The sequence below is a fragment of the Triticum aestivum genome, chromosome 3B (assembly GCF_018294505.1).
Source record: "Triticum aestivum cultivar Chinese Spring chromosome 3B, IWGSC CS RefSeq v2.1, whole genome shotgun sequence".
Taxonomy (NCBI): domain Eukaryota; kingdom Viridiplantae; phylum Streptophyta; class Magnoliopsida; order Poales; family Poaceae; genus Triticum; species Triticum aestivum.
Window position 1 is genome coordinate 280,236,464 of NC_057801.1, and position 14,782 is coordinate 280,251,245.

Here is a 14,782-nt window from a genome sequence, read left to right on the forward strand (position 1 = left end):
GGCCCAAAGGTTCAGTTCACCTTTCTAGGTATTTCAGTTTCATGCTTGCATTATTTCTAGAGGCCCAAAGATTCAGTTCACCTTTCTAGGTATTTAAGTTCGGGCTTGCATTATTTCTAGAGGCCCAAAGATTCAGTTCACATTTCTAGGTATTTTAGTTATAGGCTTGCATTATTTATAGAGGCCCAAAGATTAAGTTCCCAGTCGGCGGCAAGCGGCCCTGCTACCCATGCCGGTGTCGACCTCAACTCGCAAGGGCCAGCGTCGGAGGGGTTCCCGGGGCTTGGGCTCTACAGAGCCTTCCTCCAGAGCGATGATGGCGAGCTCCTCCCTCGGTGCGTGAGGGGCTCCGGGCTCCCTCCCTATCATGAACAACTTCCGTGATGAGTTAGCTCATTCTTTGTTTCATGAAGTGTTTTTTTATTTTGTGAAGCTTGATTGACGACTTGTATGTTTAAGTGGGATATCTCATTTGTATGGACAAAGTAAAAATTATCATGTTTTGCATGCTTGATTGTATAGATGGTTCGTTTATGTCAATTGTGAGTGAGAGGAGGCCACAGAAGAGTCGGCCACACCAAGAGGGTGCTTGGATCCAAGGGACTTATTTTAGTCTGACTAAAAATAGGGTCCAAAGTAGTCAAATGATTGAGATAGAACATTTATTGTCAATCTAACCCTGCCATCCATACACCTCTTTGGTTTAGAGTTAGTTCAGGTTAGAATCTAACTCTAACCTCTAACTGAGTTAGAGTTCTCCTCGTCTCGGTTCATCGCCATCATACTTTCCCCATTCCTGTGTTTTCTGTATCCTGCGAATCAAAGAGGCCCTTTTTTTGGGAAAAATCAAAGAGGCCCTTAGACTGGTTTAGGTCCGGTCATTTTTTATAAACGTGTTATATCCAAAATTTAATGAACGTGCTCCGGTTTCCACGAAAATAATCCGGTTTCATGTAGTAATTCGTTGATTTATTTATTCTTCTACGGAGGGTTTGCATGTAATTCGTGAGGTTTGAAATGTAAAGTACCCCGGCATATGCTCCGACTCGTGCATGCACTACGGCCAAGATGCTCTATGTCCCACATGTCGACGAATGGGAGCACGTGGAAATAGCCTAGGAGTACATATAGGAGGATAAATGCGTGAAAAATATGTACTGTGAAGCGTAGCCGCGGTTCGAAAAGTAGACCTAAAGTGATGACAGCTATAGGTCGCACGCACCCAACTAGTGATACTAGACATACGACTAATTTTTTCCTAAAAAAAAGAGGCACGAGTGCTCACTACTCCTATTCTATAAACATGGGTCCCATCTAACAACAGCGTCCGTGCTACAGCTAACCCTCCTCCCTTGTTTCTCTCTTCTACTCTCTAAGAGCATGGTTAATAATATAGCCAGCTGCTGGCTATATGATGTTGCCATGTCACATATAATCAAGTTTATAGCCAACAAGTACAATAGGTAGATATAAATATGTACTACTTTATTGATATATGGCCCATTCCACTCTCTCATAAAGTATCTAGGACCACGTGCTGCAGCCGGCTGTTAACTAGTAGCCCGCTTCTTTTCTCTCTCCTCTTCTCTCTCTTCCAAGTAAGCAAGAATATAATATTTAATGTCTTACAGCCCGCCTACATCACCTTATTGTACTTGCTCTAAACTCGGCCGACGCCCGGTGGGTGGGGTGAGTTTGCTCAACTGCGGCCCCACCTCACTGTGAAAACGTTACGACTGGAATAAAAAATGCCATACACTCCCTCTGTTCATAAATATAAGCCTTTTTAGATACTACTTCAAATGGAATACAGCATACAGATGTATGAAGACATAGTTTAGAGTGTAGATTCACTCATTTTGCTCCATATGTAGTAGTCACTTGCTGGAATCTTTAGAAAGACTTATATTTGGGAACGGAGGGAGTACTATACTAATCTCTACTCCTAATGGAACAGTCGCTCCATATGTAGTAGTCACTTGCTGGAATCTTTAGAAAGACTTATATTTGGGAACGGAGGGAGTACTATACTAATCTCTATTCCTAATGAAACAGTTGGTAGTCTCCACCGGTCAATTTTCATCCCACCAGAGATGGTTAATTTTCGTCCTCGATCCCACCTCCCGCAACCCAGTGATTCTCCCCTTCCGTCCTCGAGACCGACAAAAAAAAGGTATGCTACCACGATGCCAGTTATGAAACACTACAATTCATCGACAGAAAATCGTCCTAAAAAATCTACGACGGTTAACCTACGAAAATAACCTACGCCCCGACCGCCGCCCGCGGGTCGCCCGCTCCCTCGCGCCCCCGTTGCTCCATCCTCGATCCCGATCTGGATCGAGGGGATGAGGAGCTCCTGCCTCCCCGACGGCCGGCCTCCTCCTCGCCTCGCCGCTGTGTCCGGCGCCGCCATGGCCTCTGGAGCCAGGGAAGCTCGTCCTCGAGGTCCCCGCCACCGTCTCCTGCAACGTCTGCCCTGCCGCCTCACCAGATCCTTCGCCCTCGCAGCCGCCGCCGATCCCCTCCCTCAAACGCCGCCGCCCGTCGCTGCAGCCCCCGCCACCTCCCGTCGCAAGCTTCTGTGCTGCCACACGATCACATCTGTCCTCCCTTGCGCTCCGATCCGCACGAGATCACCGATTCTGCCTCCTGATGCCACGCCGCTCCCCAGCGACGAGGCTGCTCCCATTGTTCCCATCGACGCTTCATGATCCACGGCCTCCCCCATCCTCTTCTCCATACAACACCGATGTCGCCGTCCCGTATTCCCCACCGCTGTCTTGCCAACTGTAGCACGCCGGATCCTCTTCTTCAGAAGCTGCCGCCTCACGTGCAATGCCACCACCCATGGCCCTCCACGGACACCACCATCACGGGCGTAACTTGGACAACAGACCCCATGACGGCAGAAGGAAGAGCAAGTGGGGGGTATCGAGACTGGCCACCATCGTGAGGATACCGGCGTCCGTGTGCGTGGTGATGGCATGGTGACGCAAGAAGGTCGTGTTCCTGGTGTGCCGCGTGCTCCGTCTCCATCCACGTCCGCGACCGCAAGACAGGTACGGCACCGTGCCATCGACAAGATAGGATGCACATCTTGAACAGATTAGGGGCGAGCACAGCATGCACGACAGTGCCATGTTGTCCTTTCTGTGATTATCAATTAGTACTGAGGATTAATTTTTGCACAGGGAGATGCATCTGGAAGGAGGCACTGGGGCAACATCAAGAAGTTCTGTTAAACTGATTCATAGCAGCATCTCAAAGTTCAATCAGAAGAAGCGCGACATTGTGGTTTCTATAGGGTGGGAGGTATCCTCCATATCCCTGAGCCGAACAAGCTAAATCTAAAGCCGGATGTGTTCTTGCTTACACATGTGGACATAGATATAGGAGGGCAATTGTAATTGATGATGATAGAACTTGCCCGTTTGATGCCACGGACGTTGGGAAGGTATTCGATCAGGATCCCTTGGACAGGCGCTCGTGTTGCTAACAAGAAGAATGACTGCATTCAGTCAGCAGCCAAGGAGATCAGATGATGTTTAGGGATTATAGGGTCAAAAGAAGGAAGAAGTTTGAAAGCAGCTCAAGCATTACTGGAAAAGAATTATAACTCACCGATGACAGAGAAGGAGGTGCATGCTTCCAAGGCAACACTTATTATTTTCCTTGTGGGATACATGATGGCACCGATGGCAAAATATGATTATTCAAGCCTAACATACTGGCCAATGCTTATGGGTCCTGACAATATTCATAATTACAAGTGGGGTTAATATGTCATGGAAGGCATACTAGAGGCAGATGACAAGCTAAAGTGTGATGTCACAAGGAAGAAATCCGTGACCAACATAACCGGGTGTTCTATTCCTTCAGGTATTAGACAGTACCTCAAAAATTATTGGTCTGAGCTGCATTGCATTTATACATAACGATCAAGTGCATGATTTGTGCAGGTGTTTTATCTTCATAGCCTTAACCTGGGTGAAATAACAATGCAGCATGGAATTCTTTTGAGAATCAAGGTGTTCAACAACTAGATTATGAGGATCATGATCATTGGTGATTGCAGCCGATCTATCAGCAATAGATCAAAAGTTGATTTTCGGAGCATCCATGGTGTACTGAGTGCAGAGTATATGAATTGCCTTTTGCTTGTTGTCTACTAACATTCAATTATAATCCAATAGCCAAGAGACACGAATAGCAGTGTGTGTTCACACAGGGCTGCAATGCGTGATGGTGTTGGCCATTCAGGGCCTGAACCAAAGGACTTCATACTAAAGCAGTTCCCTCGATCGTGCAAGAATGTAATAATTCATTACTAAGGATCAAGTTATAGGTTCGATAAGACTAGAATATAATATGTATTATCCTTTGTCAGGTGCCACCTCTGTTGCTTAATTTTTAACTTGTGTTCTTCTATCAGTTATTGAAAAGTCGTGACTCGCTACTGCTGGGAGATGCGCCTCCACACATTCTAGGGGAAAGAGATTTGGGCATGACAAGATGAAGCAGTTCAGGTCCATGATTTCTATTAAACTTTTGCAAGGAACTCGAATAATATGTTCTTATGGTAATACAAAAATATTAATATGTTATTACAATGTATTTTCCAGCAGTCTCATTGTTCATTTATGGAGTAATACTAATTGCTGTCATTTTATTTTTCAGGATACCTCTAATTATTCTTAATGTGATACGTTTCATTGCAGGGTGATACGTATGGAGGAAAAGAACCAGAGCAGCGCTAGCTTGGATAAAAGTTTCAGTGACAGAATTTGTTTGGCATATGTGGAAATCTTGGTAAAGGCAAGTTGAGTCTTTCACTCACTCACCATGTTCTTTTGGTCTGCACTATTTTTCTAATCTACATTTCAGAAATGGCTTTTGTCAATTCTTTCATGTACATGGTTGGTATAATCTTCTATCATAGGTTCATCTTCAGATGTGAGAGAGCCAAGTTTCCTGTAGTAATCTATAAGGAAAGCTTGGACATTTCTTTTTTCACATGTGTTCTTATTTACTTGAAAAATAAGTTATCAAGTCTGTTTGGTCAAAATATGTGAAGTTATATACTCTGGGTAATAATTTGATGAGTAGACCATTTCAATAATTCTATTTGTTTCAGGCATAGCTGGACAGTGTTACAACTAAAGTTTCTTGTGCTAAAACTTGCAGATCTCAACACACCTGAGCAATGAGCACATGTTACCAACCACAACCCACACAGGTGATGTTCTTTTCAAAACAAAGATATCCCTGATGCATGACAAAGTTGCAGCGTTGATCTCAAAATTATACATCTGTAGTATACAGTATACACTATAAACCTAAGAGCGGGTAGCTTCAGTGTACTTCTGTATTATGTTTTCTCAATGATAACCTAGCACATGATTGATTATAGTACACATTATTCATTTTGAAAGCTGTATTAAAGCCTAACTTTTGAATCTTCTGCTAATGAAATAAAGGTGAGGAACCACATCTTGCATTGACTGGAAAAATAGATTTAAATATTACGTTTTTTATAATGTTCTGAATGTATTTTTTCCTAGGATAAAGGCGCATGCGGCGGCGAGTTTAATAGGGGCATAAGAAACGAGAATGGCGGGTGCGGTGACGGTCATTCATGTGTTGGACAAAATAATACACCCCATCTGTGTCATGAGGCTGGACTTGACATAGACATCAGCAAACATGGAGCATGGTGTTGAGGTGGGAGTCGGACGCATGGATGTACTTGACAAGGAGCAAGTAGACGTGAGCATGCATAGTGGGCAATGCTCCCGATGGTCAGGCGGATGAGAAGACCGAAGAGGAAAGCCGCATGTGCATATTTGTGGCGGAATGGGGCTAGCTTGAGGCAATTAGGTAGTGTCTATTTGGACAGGTTGCCGACAGAGAAAAGTTCTATAGTCTGGCTTGATGAGTAACATAGACAGGCATGTTGGTGCTATAAGGTTATATCCATGGTTTAATTTTGCATCAGCATTCCTGCTTCTTCGAACATGTTTACTTACACATTAAAAATTGTGTATGAAACCCCTTACAAAGCCATTTGTATCCAGTATCCTATAGTAATATAAAAGTACTGCATGATGTTGGAGTCGTGAATTGTTGTTAAACTTTTGCAAGTGGTAACAGTACAATGGTTTGCACACATTGCCATTGTGCTACTAAATGATCTGTAACATTCATGCCGAAATTATTTGGTTTTGGTCCTATGCTTTTTTACCTGTTCATTTACTGATGAAGATAGCATATGTTCATATTTTAAAATTATAGTTATCTGTGCTTCTAGTTGATAGAGATCAAAATATTTCAGACTTTCAGACTGAAATATCTTTTCTTCCTTTGCTATAATTCATGGGCCATGGAAGAGAGGAGGGAAAGCAGAGGGAGTGCAGTGCCAAGGAAATGCAGCAGGAAAGGTTGGAAATAGCGTCGCTCGAGCGGGGAAGGGAAGGAGAGACGACCCGTGCGCAGGGGCGACACTACTGCTATGCTACGGTTCATGTTGGTGCCGCTGTTACTACATTGAGAGAGACTGTCGCACCCGTTTGATGTCTGAGCATGCTCGGAAGTATGAGTGAGAAATAAGCTTCGGCCTTGGACATGACCTTAATCCAGGTCGCCGTCGGGACACCGTTGCCGAGGGCTGCGTGTCCGACACCCTTGAGACGCTCTTTCTTTCCGAGGCCACTACGGGGAGGCCTGTGCGCTTGCGCGTGCTCATGTACGACCGGCAACTCCCGTGGGCGGGCTGCATGGCGCGCGCCGCCGGCGTGCTGACGGCCACGCTCTTCTCGCAGCTCTGCTCGGTGGGCGTCATCTACAGGAAGGTCTATGCCGGCCGCTTCGACCCGTCGGTCATGGAAGGGGGCGCGCTGCGGGGCCTGCTGAGTGGTGGAAGTGTCATCATTTGTGGCAGCACCGGAGTCATACCGGTTGTTGCTGGATGTAGTGGTGGGCCCGTTTGAAGGGTTTGTGGACGCCGCCGACGTCATAGCAACTCGTTCCATGAGCTTGATATCAAGGTGAGGTCCCTTGTCCGTGCCCCCCCATTTTTCCCAAGTGAAAGATGGATCAAAGCCAGCTGGAGAGATCCGTCTTATTTATTCAAGCCCCGTTTGTTTTGTTTTCTACATAAAGTCTATGTTATGATTGACTTTACCATTGCTGCTCACTTCCACATTTGCTGTAATTAACTGTCCTCCCCCCAATATGATTTTACAGCTAGCTTTTATGTTCCCTTGTAAATCAGCAGGAGAGGGAGTTCAGTTCAGATTGTTTCAATTCTCACCAGTAATAAAATAGACTTTCTTTTTTCTCCTGGTTGCAGAAAGTCGATCTGTTGGGGGCACACATGGGAACAATGTGATAGCTGAATTAATTCAAGATCATGTATGTAGGTCTTCTATATGTTATATGAAATTTCATAACCCATTTTTTCCCTTCAGGCATCAACACGCGAACAGAGCTATGAATTATTTTGTATTCAGATGACATAATGAGTGTTGAATCTCATATACTTTGTTATAAAGAGATGAAAATTGGTGCTCTTCTGACCTCTGCTGGAATCAATATTGGTCTTTGTATACTTTTTCTGTTATTCTATTCCATTTTGAGGAAGAACCCACAAAATGTTAAGGTCTATTTTGGGAGAAGGATTGCTGAACAACATAAGAGGCTCCGAGGAGCTTTTATTTTGGAGATATTTGTTTCATCCCACATAGGAGCAGCTGCTGGAATAGAAATAAATTGCTTCTATACATGTAAGGCATCGTGGGTACTCTTCTTACAGGAAACATACCTACTTGGTCGCATACTCGAGTGCATTTTCTTGGTGGTGTGCTTCTCTTTTTTCTTGTAGTGCTCCAGAAGGTTCATCAAAGTAGTCCTTTCGTTTGATGCATTAGCCTTTTTTTTGGGATATGCTAACTTGATTTTGATTTCTACAGGTGTAGCTAAGCTAGCACAAAGAAGGGGTGTCCCTAACATGTTGTTGATTCCATTTCTTCTACTATATTATATGAATAGTCAGTCTAATTGCTGATTCAGAAGTCTTCTAGGGAACAAGATGCCCAACTCGTTATCATGTTGTGTGGGTTAAAACAAATTTACAACTGATGGTGGTTATAAAGCTTGGCCGAAATTTGTTTGTAAGTGATGCTCTTCAGGTAACTTTCAATAGTTGTAATCCCCTTAATTTCCAACTAATTGAATTGTTACTTATATGCAATATGAGGTGAATTATTCTGGATCCATATATGTATTTATCCCTAATGATTGGGCATCTCTAATGTATGCCGGGTACATTCCCTACAAGATTGCATAGCACCTTCGTAACATTGAGGTATGAATCCTTCATAACATTGCCATTTTGATGTGTACATAGCGGTTGGAGGATTTGTGCTTCATGTAACAGTTGTTTATGGTGTTTGATGTAGCTAACGATGCCTCAAGATGCATCCCATGACACCGTAAGAGACACTAGAGGACTGTCAGGTACCTGTATAGTTTGCCACAGTTGTAACTTGCAAGATATATTTTTCACATTATATCTATTGTTGAGAATACTATTCACCAATTCGTTTTTCTTTAGGAATCTTTAATGTTTTTGATAACTAGAACTTTTGCCATGCATCTTGGTCCAGGGGGAGAGCGATCTTTTTCGACACTTTGCTTCGCTTTAGCACTTCATGGGATGATAGAAGCACCTTTTAGGGCCATGGATGAGTTTGATGTATTCATGGTGAGCAAACGCTACGCTTTCTGCAACCATCCTGTTAATGACAAATGAAACCTTATCGGTGGTATCTGATTTGTGCAGGACGCGGTGAGCTGTAAAATAAGCTTGGACACCCTTGTAGATTTTGCTGTTGCACAAGGCTCACAATGGATATTTATAACACCGCATGATATCAGGTCTGAAAATCTCCTGTAGTTGCTCTTGTTCCAGTTTCCCGCAAATGGATATTTATGACATCTATGTTTCCACAGCATCGTGAAGCCTGGAGATCACAAATGGAAAATCGCCTGTCTGTTACTGTGCTCAGTAGTGTATATATCTCCTTAGCCTTAGCATCCACGTTTGACAGAACCTGTCGGGAACTGCTCGCCTTGTATTTAAGTTGTGCATAGCTTGTTTCCAAATGTGAACTCAACCAACACCACACGGGCTCAGTGCCCATACAGCAAGGTAAGGTATAGATAGTTTCATGTTTCTTCAAGGTACATTATTTTATACTCCATCCTGAGTTATTTCTAGACGTACTTACGGCAGTTAGTGATGTTTCCTCACCATCAGTGACTGTGGCGTGCTCATTGTATTATGGGAGCTTAGAGTCGTTAACATTAATTATTTACATTATGGATATCATCTTGATGATAATTGTCAATACATACTCTGACCAGTTTGCAATGTCAAAATGTTGTAGTTATATATATTTTATCCATAAACTTTTAGTTTCATGTTTTAGAGTTTTCGTTCTCAAATTTGTATGAATTGGATTCCAATGCTCAAAACCTCAGTTTCATAAGAAACAATTCATCAGCTAACATACTTTTTTTTAATGTACAGGATGTTGATTTCATCATATTTAAAAAGAAGGAAATGAATAGGGTGAAGAAATCTCATCATATAATCTCCTCTCCAATTCACACTCATATAAGGTGCTACTACTGCTCATAATTTACTACTCCCTCCATCCGAAAATATAAGAGCGTTTTTGACACAATCGTAGTGTAAAAAAATGCTCCTATATTTTGGGACAGAGGGAGTACAATGCATATAAATGATCAAATTGGCATGTTGTAAGGACTGAAATGAGATAATTATCTTTTTTTAGTTTTTTTCTTTTATGATCAGAAGTTGTTTGCTTCTGCTTATTGATAGAGATAATTATTCCCTATGAAGCAAACAAGCGGAGTGAGAGGATGACGAGGCGTAAATGGAGGCGGGGTCGGTCCGTCGTTGTGGCAGTCCAGGAGCACCACGGGGTTGCCGGCGACCCGTGTGCCGCAGGCAGCTGTTGGGAACGTCGAGCCACGAGACAACCTGTTGGCGTCGGACCCACATCAGCGTCCCCAACTCCCCATTGGCGGCACATCCATCCCCGCCACCACGTGCTGCCCTCCACCTCCTGCCCGTCGGTCCATCAATTTGATCTCCTCAACATAGCCGATGAGCGAGTGCTGAAGTGTCCACAACGGCACAACCTAGAACGCGCGGCGAGATCCAGCGACACCGATGTGGAGGGAGGCGTCACGAGAGATTGAAGCAAGCCTTGGTGGGGCTTCCCTGTTGCTGCTGCGAGAAGCAGAAGGAGGCGGTGTTACGTAGAAACGAAATTTGTTTGTTTGCTTGAGTGAATATATATGTCTAATGTATACAAAAAAATCGGTTATGTGTTAAAAATTTGAAGTATGTGGTTGTTGGTTTAGTTGAGATGGACACGCAGGATTGTGGGCCACATATGCCATTGATGGATGAGAGAGGCCGAGAGAGTGGATGAGGAACAAGAAGATAACAGTTTTACCGGTAAAAATAATAATGATATATTCTCATGTGCACAAGAATTATATTCCATAAAAATGATGTTGAACAGCTAAATTTATATGCATTGTAGCCCGTAGCAACGCACGGGCATTGACCTGAGCTCTCTATGCGGCTTCATGAGTGTGGTTGGAGCACGGGCGTTGCGATGAGGGTGCGGGTGGAGCACGGCCATCCAGTGATAGGAGGGAGCTGGGGGAGGAGTGACGCAAGCCACTTGTGGGAGATGGATGTAGAAGAGGAGGAGCAGCACTGGATGGCAGTGGTAGAGCGTGGCAAGCAATAGGGGGGGGGGGGCGCAAATTTTCAACTCAAAGCAAATTTTTAATTCAAAATAGCCTAGAAGTAAAATTACACTCTAATCGAACATATCTTGCTCCTTCCATCCTTTGGCAGCTTGGCTCATCAACGGTCGTCAGCTCATCGCCTTGGCGATTGCGCGCATAGCACAAGATGGTCCATGTAGGCGCAGCAGCAAGCAGGGGGCGAATCAACCTAATGGCAACATATGCAGCTGGCAACCACCAGTCGGGTGAATCCATCTATGTAGCAGTAAGCAAGCATTATGTGCACATGCAGGAGGAAGCTGCTTGTACAACATTCAATCAAGTTGCATGGAGTAGCTAGCTAGCTTCACACACGAATATGCATGTGTGTATCCTTCGAGGGTATTCATCTAATAATAATGGGGTTGGGAGGAGTATTATTCACTAATGGGTTGGATCAAACACTTAGTATGCATAGTAGTAATTTTTTGCTTGTAGTTTTGGAAGGCGGGGTCATGATCTGTTTGGCCTCTATGAGGCTCCGCCAGTGCTGGATGGTGAGGAGTGGTGATGTGTAGAGAAGAGAAGGGGCACCTTGCTTGAGATATCTCGATGGGGATTGGGTGCTGTTGCTACTGCTTTTTTTCTGAATGAGATGTGACGGCACTGATATGGTCTGAGCAGGGGAGCACGGCAAAAATGCTAATTGCTCCCTGGCTGTCTTTCATTTGATTGCAGAATATTGTGCTTACTCCCATCTCTCGCGCTCTTGCAGGCTTTCAAAAGTGAGGCTAGGGCACGGAGGTGAGGCCAAATTGGCGTATGAATGTAAGGATTGAAATGAGATAGTTATCTTCTTTCAGTTGTTTGCTTCTGCTTATTGATAGAGATAATTATTCCCTGTTTAGTAGAGATGCTGTCACATATTAATATTGGGAATTATCTATGGTTCATTTGGTGTTCATATCTCCATCCTAGCGACCGCTTTGTCCATGGCGTTTTTATCGCATCCACCCAGGTTAGTATGAAACAAGAACACACATCTATGTTGTATTTGATGCCGTATGTTGTTTGCATCAAAAACGTTCTTTGCATGGTGAACACGGCAGCAATTCATTCTTCGAAGAAGTGAAGCGATGTAAAAAATGTGCATCGGCGGCCGTCGAGTGATCACCCGTCATTTTTCGTAGTCCTCTTAGTTATGTACTAGCACAGATGTTGCGTGCGAAAGTTGGAGCAATCAAGTTGTTTTTTCTCTGACATGGAGGCAAGCTGGCCTTGTTGTGCTATGCTCATCTCAAATTTTATGCTACGTCTACTTATTTTAGCTAAACGTAGGTTTTGGCAGCAAGAAACACTTGCAAATGTATGTCTTCTGGATATAAGTATCTGTTCTAGAAGATAAATATAGATAGCCGTCACAATAACCGAGGATATAAATATTTGCACTAGAAGATAGATATTTATAGTGGTCACAATAACTGAATCTGTTGTGTACTACAATATTTTTATTCAGAAGAAGACATGATTATATGTTTTTATGTAGTTTTAGTATCTGAGTCGAACTTTCTTAATTTGTAAAAAGATAGTTGTAATTGATTGAAGAAGCGTGTTACCTGAGAACCGAGGATCTGAGATGTGTGGTAGCTGAGACATGCATTGTTCTCGGTTATTTTAGCACCATGAGTAGCATTTTTTTTCTTCAAAAAGCCCGTGGCAACGCACGGGCGTTCTACTAGTAAAACATTAAGGCCACGAGGCGATGCAGTGCTGGTTACAGGAGGCAAGAAGAAGAGATGCATCCATCGACGACGTCCACCTCCTCGACTCAGGGCGCCGGCCCACTGAACGGCGCCTAAGTAGCAACGGCTTTCATGGCCAGGTCGACGTGCTTCTGAACAATGGCGTCCAAAGATTCCAGCCGCTGGAAGAAGGCCAACGTCTTTCTGTCCTCGTTTGCCTTGTAGTGGCCTATGTAGATGATTTCCTCGTAGACATGGATGTGCAGGTCGACGCTTTCTTGCATGGCGAGGCGCTGCGCGGCGAGCGCGGCCTCGAGGTGCACATTCTTCATCGCGACCTCCAGCACCTGCAGGGCCACCAGGGCTTGAAAGAGTTCGTTACCATGTAGGCCGATGAGGATGGCAGGCAATGAGGAGCCTGGGCGCGCGGGCTGGAGCAGTACGGCAAGGTCGTCCGCACGCTTCTTGACGGCGTCGGCGAGGGCTACGATGCCTGCGGTCGCCAGCACCGTCTGGAAACGCTGCACGGTGCGGGGCCGCAGGCCGGCGCCTTGGATGATTTGGCACAACCGACTGCCGCTTGCGTCCACCGCCTCCATAGGTGCTTGTGGCTTCTGGTCACTTGGTCTTGGATTGGAGTGAGCAGTGTTGCACAGAGACTTGGGAGTAGATGGATTGGAGTGGTGGGGCGCCTTTATTATATGAGAGTCCAAACTCTGTTGCATTCACATTGTGCTGGCTCTAGTCTGCTTCTCCAATTAATTCCCTCTGCATGTAATTGAGGATGCATCATTGACCGTTCAACGTCTCAGGAACCACTACCCTCTTCCTCCTTGGCATTCAAGCACCTATGGACCCGTCGACGATGAGGTGCCTATGGTGACTTCGTAAATTTCAAGATGATAGTGCCGTGCGTGTGCGCGTTCATAGGGGTGAGTGTATGCGCGTGTATATGAGCGCTTGCGTCTGTACTGTGTCAAAAAACGTAAATGCGTGTCAAAAAGAGACTAGTCAGTATACTCAATATTGTGCACCTTGGAGAGGAAAACGATAGAACTAGTACGTATTTATTTACGGTGCAGATTCACTCATTTTGCTCCATATATACTTCGTCTCGGTGTAGTCTAGTCACTTGTTGAAATCTCTAGAAGGGCAAATACTCCTTTCTGGTTTACAGGGCTATACTAGCAAGTAGTTGTATGTACTAGTACAATAGTGGGCTCACATAGCAATTCTGTCTCATGCAAGAGCCTGGCTATATGCGTGCTCCAATGTTCGCAACTGCAACGTTCGGTTTGCGCTTGGCTCTTCGCCTCTTGGAGAAGACGAACAATGATGTTACTACTACTGCTTCTACAGTGTCGAATCCACTGCTGCATGTCCGTACACCACGAGCGGGACGGATAGCTTGTTGTGTAAGTACTACTACTAAGCAAAAGCCTATCCTCGTTTACGAGCAACCGCGCACATGGGCGAGGGAGAAGGCGTGTAGTAAAATCAAGCTTCTCCTCGTTCTACGTGTTGACGCGACACATCATAGCACTGGCCCCACATGCTTGCCTCTAAACTTGGCTGAAAGACCCGCAGTGTACAATATATTTGCTGCAACCTCTAACATTTACCCACCACAAATTAAAATATATGTGGCCGTATGCATCGTTCTGATGCAGAAGCCGGGGACTCCCCCCTTTAAAAAAAACAAATTAAAATATAAATTCCTGTCTTGACCAGATGAGCGTGCAAACTACAATCACCAGGGTGACAGGTAGGGCCAGAAGACTATTTTAATTTAAAAAAAGTTCGAGACGGCCACATAGCATGGAGCCGACCCCAACGATTTTAAGCTTACAGGCACGGTACACGCTATCTGGACTACTCTACACATGAAACTGCCACATGAGCGTCCGGGCTGCGCTTGGCTCTTCGCCTCTTCGGGAAGTCGAACAATGATGGTGTACTACTGCACTGGAGGAGTACTACAGTACGCTTCTGGCCATCTGGCACCGATTGAACTGCTGCATGTCCACCGCGTGCGGGAGGGAAAGCGTGTAGCGAAAGCTTCTCCTAGTCTTGCCAGCCACCACGCTCATGGGCGAGGGAGGGACGCTCCTGTCTTTGCGTGTATGACAGGTGGTCCCGACAGGTGTGTGGCCAACCTGTCATACAGCCAAAGGCAGGTGCAGTTAAGTCCGCGAGGGAGAGGATAA

At 44.8% G+C, this 14,782-nt stretch overlaps 1 long non-coding RNA gene across 19 annotated transcripts; it reads left to right on the top strand.

Moving 5' to 3' along the window:
• Positions 1-2,205: 2,205 nt before the first annotated feature.
• On the top strand, positions 2,206-10,459 carry LOC123069717 (uncharacterized). 19 transcript variants are annotated; one of them, XR_006432732.1, is made up of 15 exons: positions 2,207-3,062; positions 3,195-3,882; positions 3,963-4,348; positions 4,436-4,822; positions 5,188-5,239; positions 5,565-5,880; positions 6,390-7,046; positions 7,352-7,784; positions 7,971-8,171; positions 8,258-8,365; positions 8,460-8,517; positions 8,667-8,764; positions 8,843-8,937; positions 9,013-9,684; positions 9,929-10,459. It is a non-coding gene; the product is annotated as an uncharacterized lncRNA (long non-coding RNA). The 19 variants fall into 19 exon arrangements; XR_006432726.1 differs by having other exon boundaries at positions 2,206-3,062; positions 7,352-8,189; XR_006432733.1 differs by having other exon boundaries at positions 2,206-3,062; positions 4,436-4,582; positions 4,722-4,822; positions 5,572-5,880; positions 7,352-8,365.
• Positions 10,460-14,782: the final 4,323 nt, after the last annotated feature.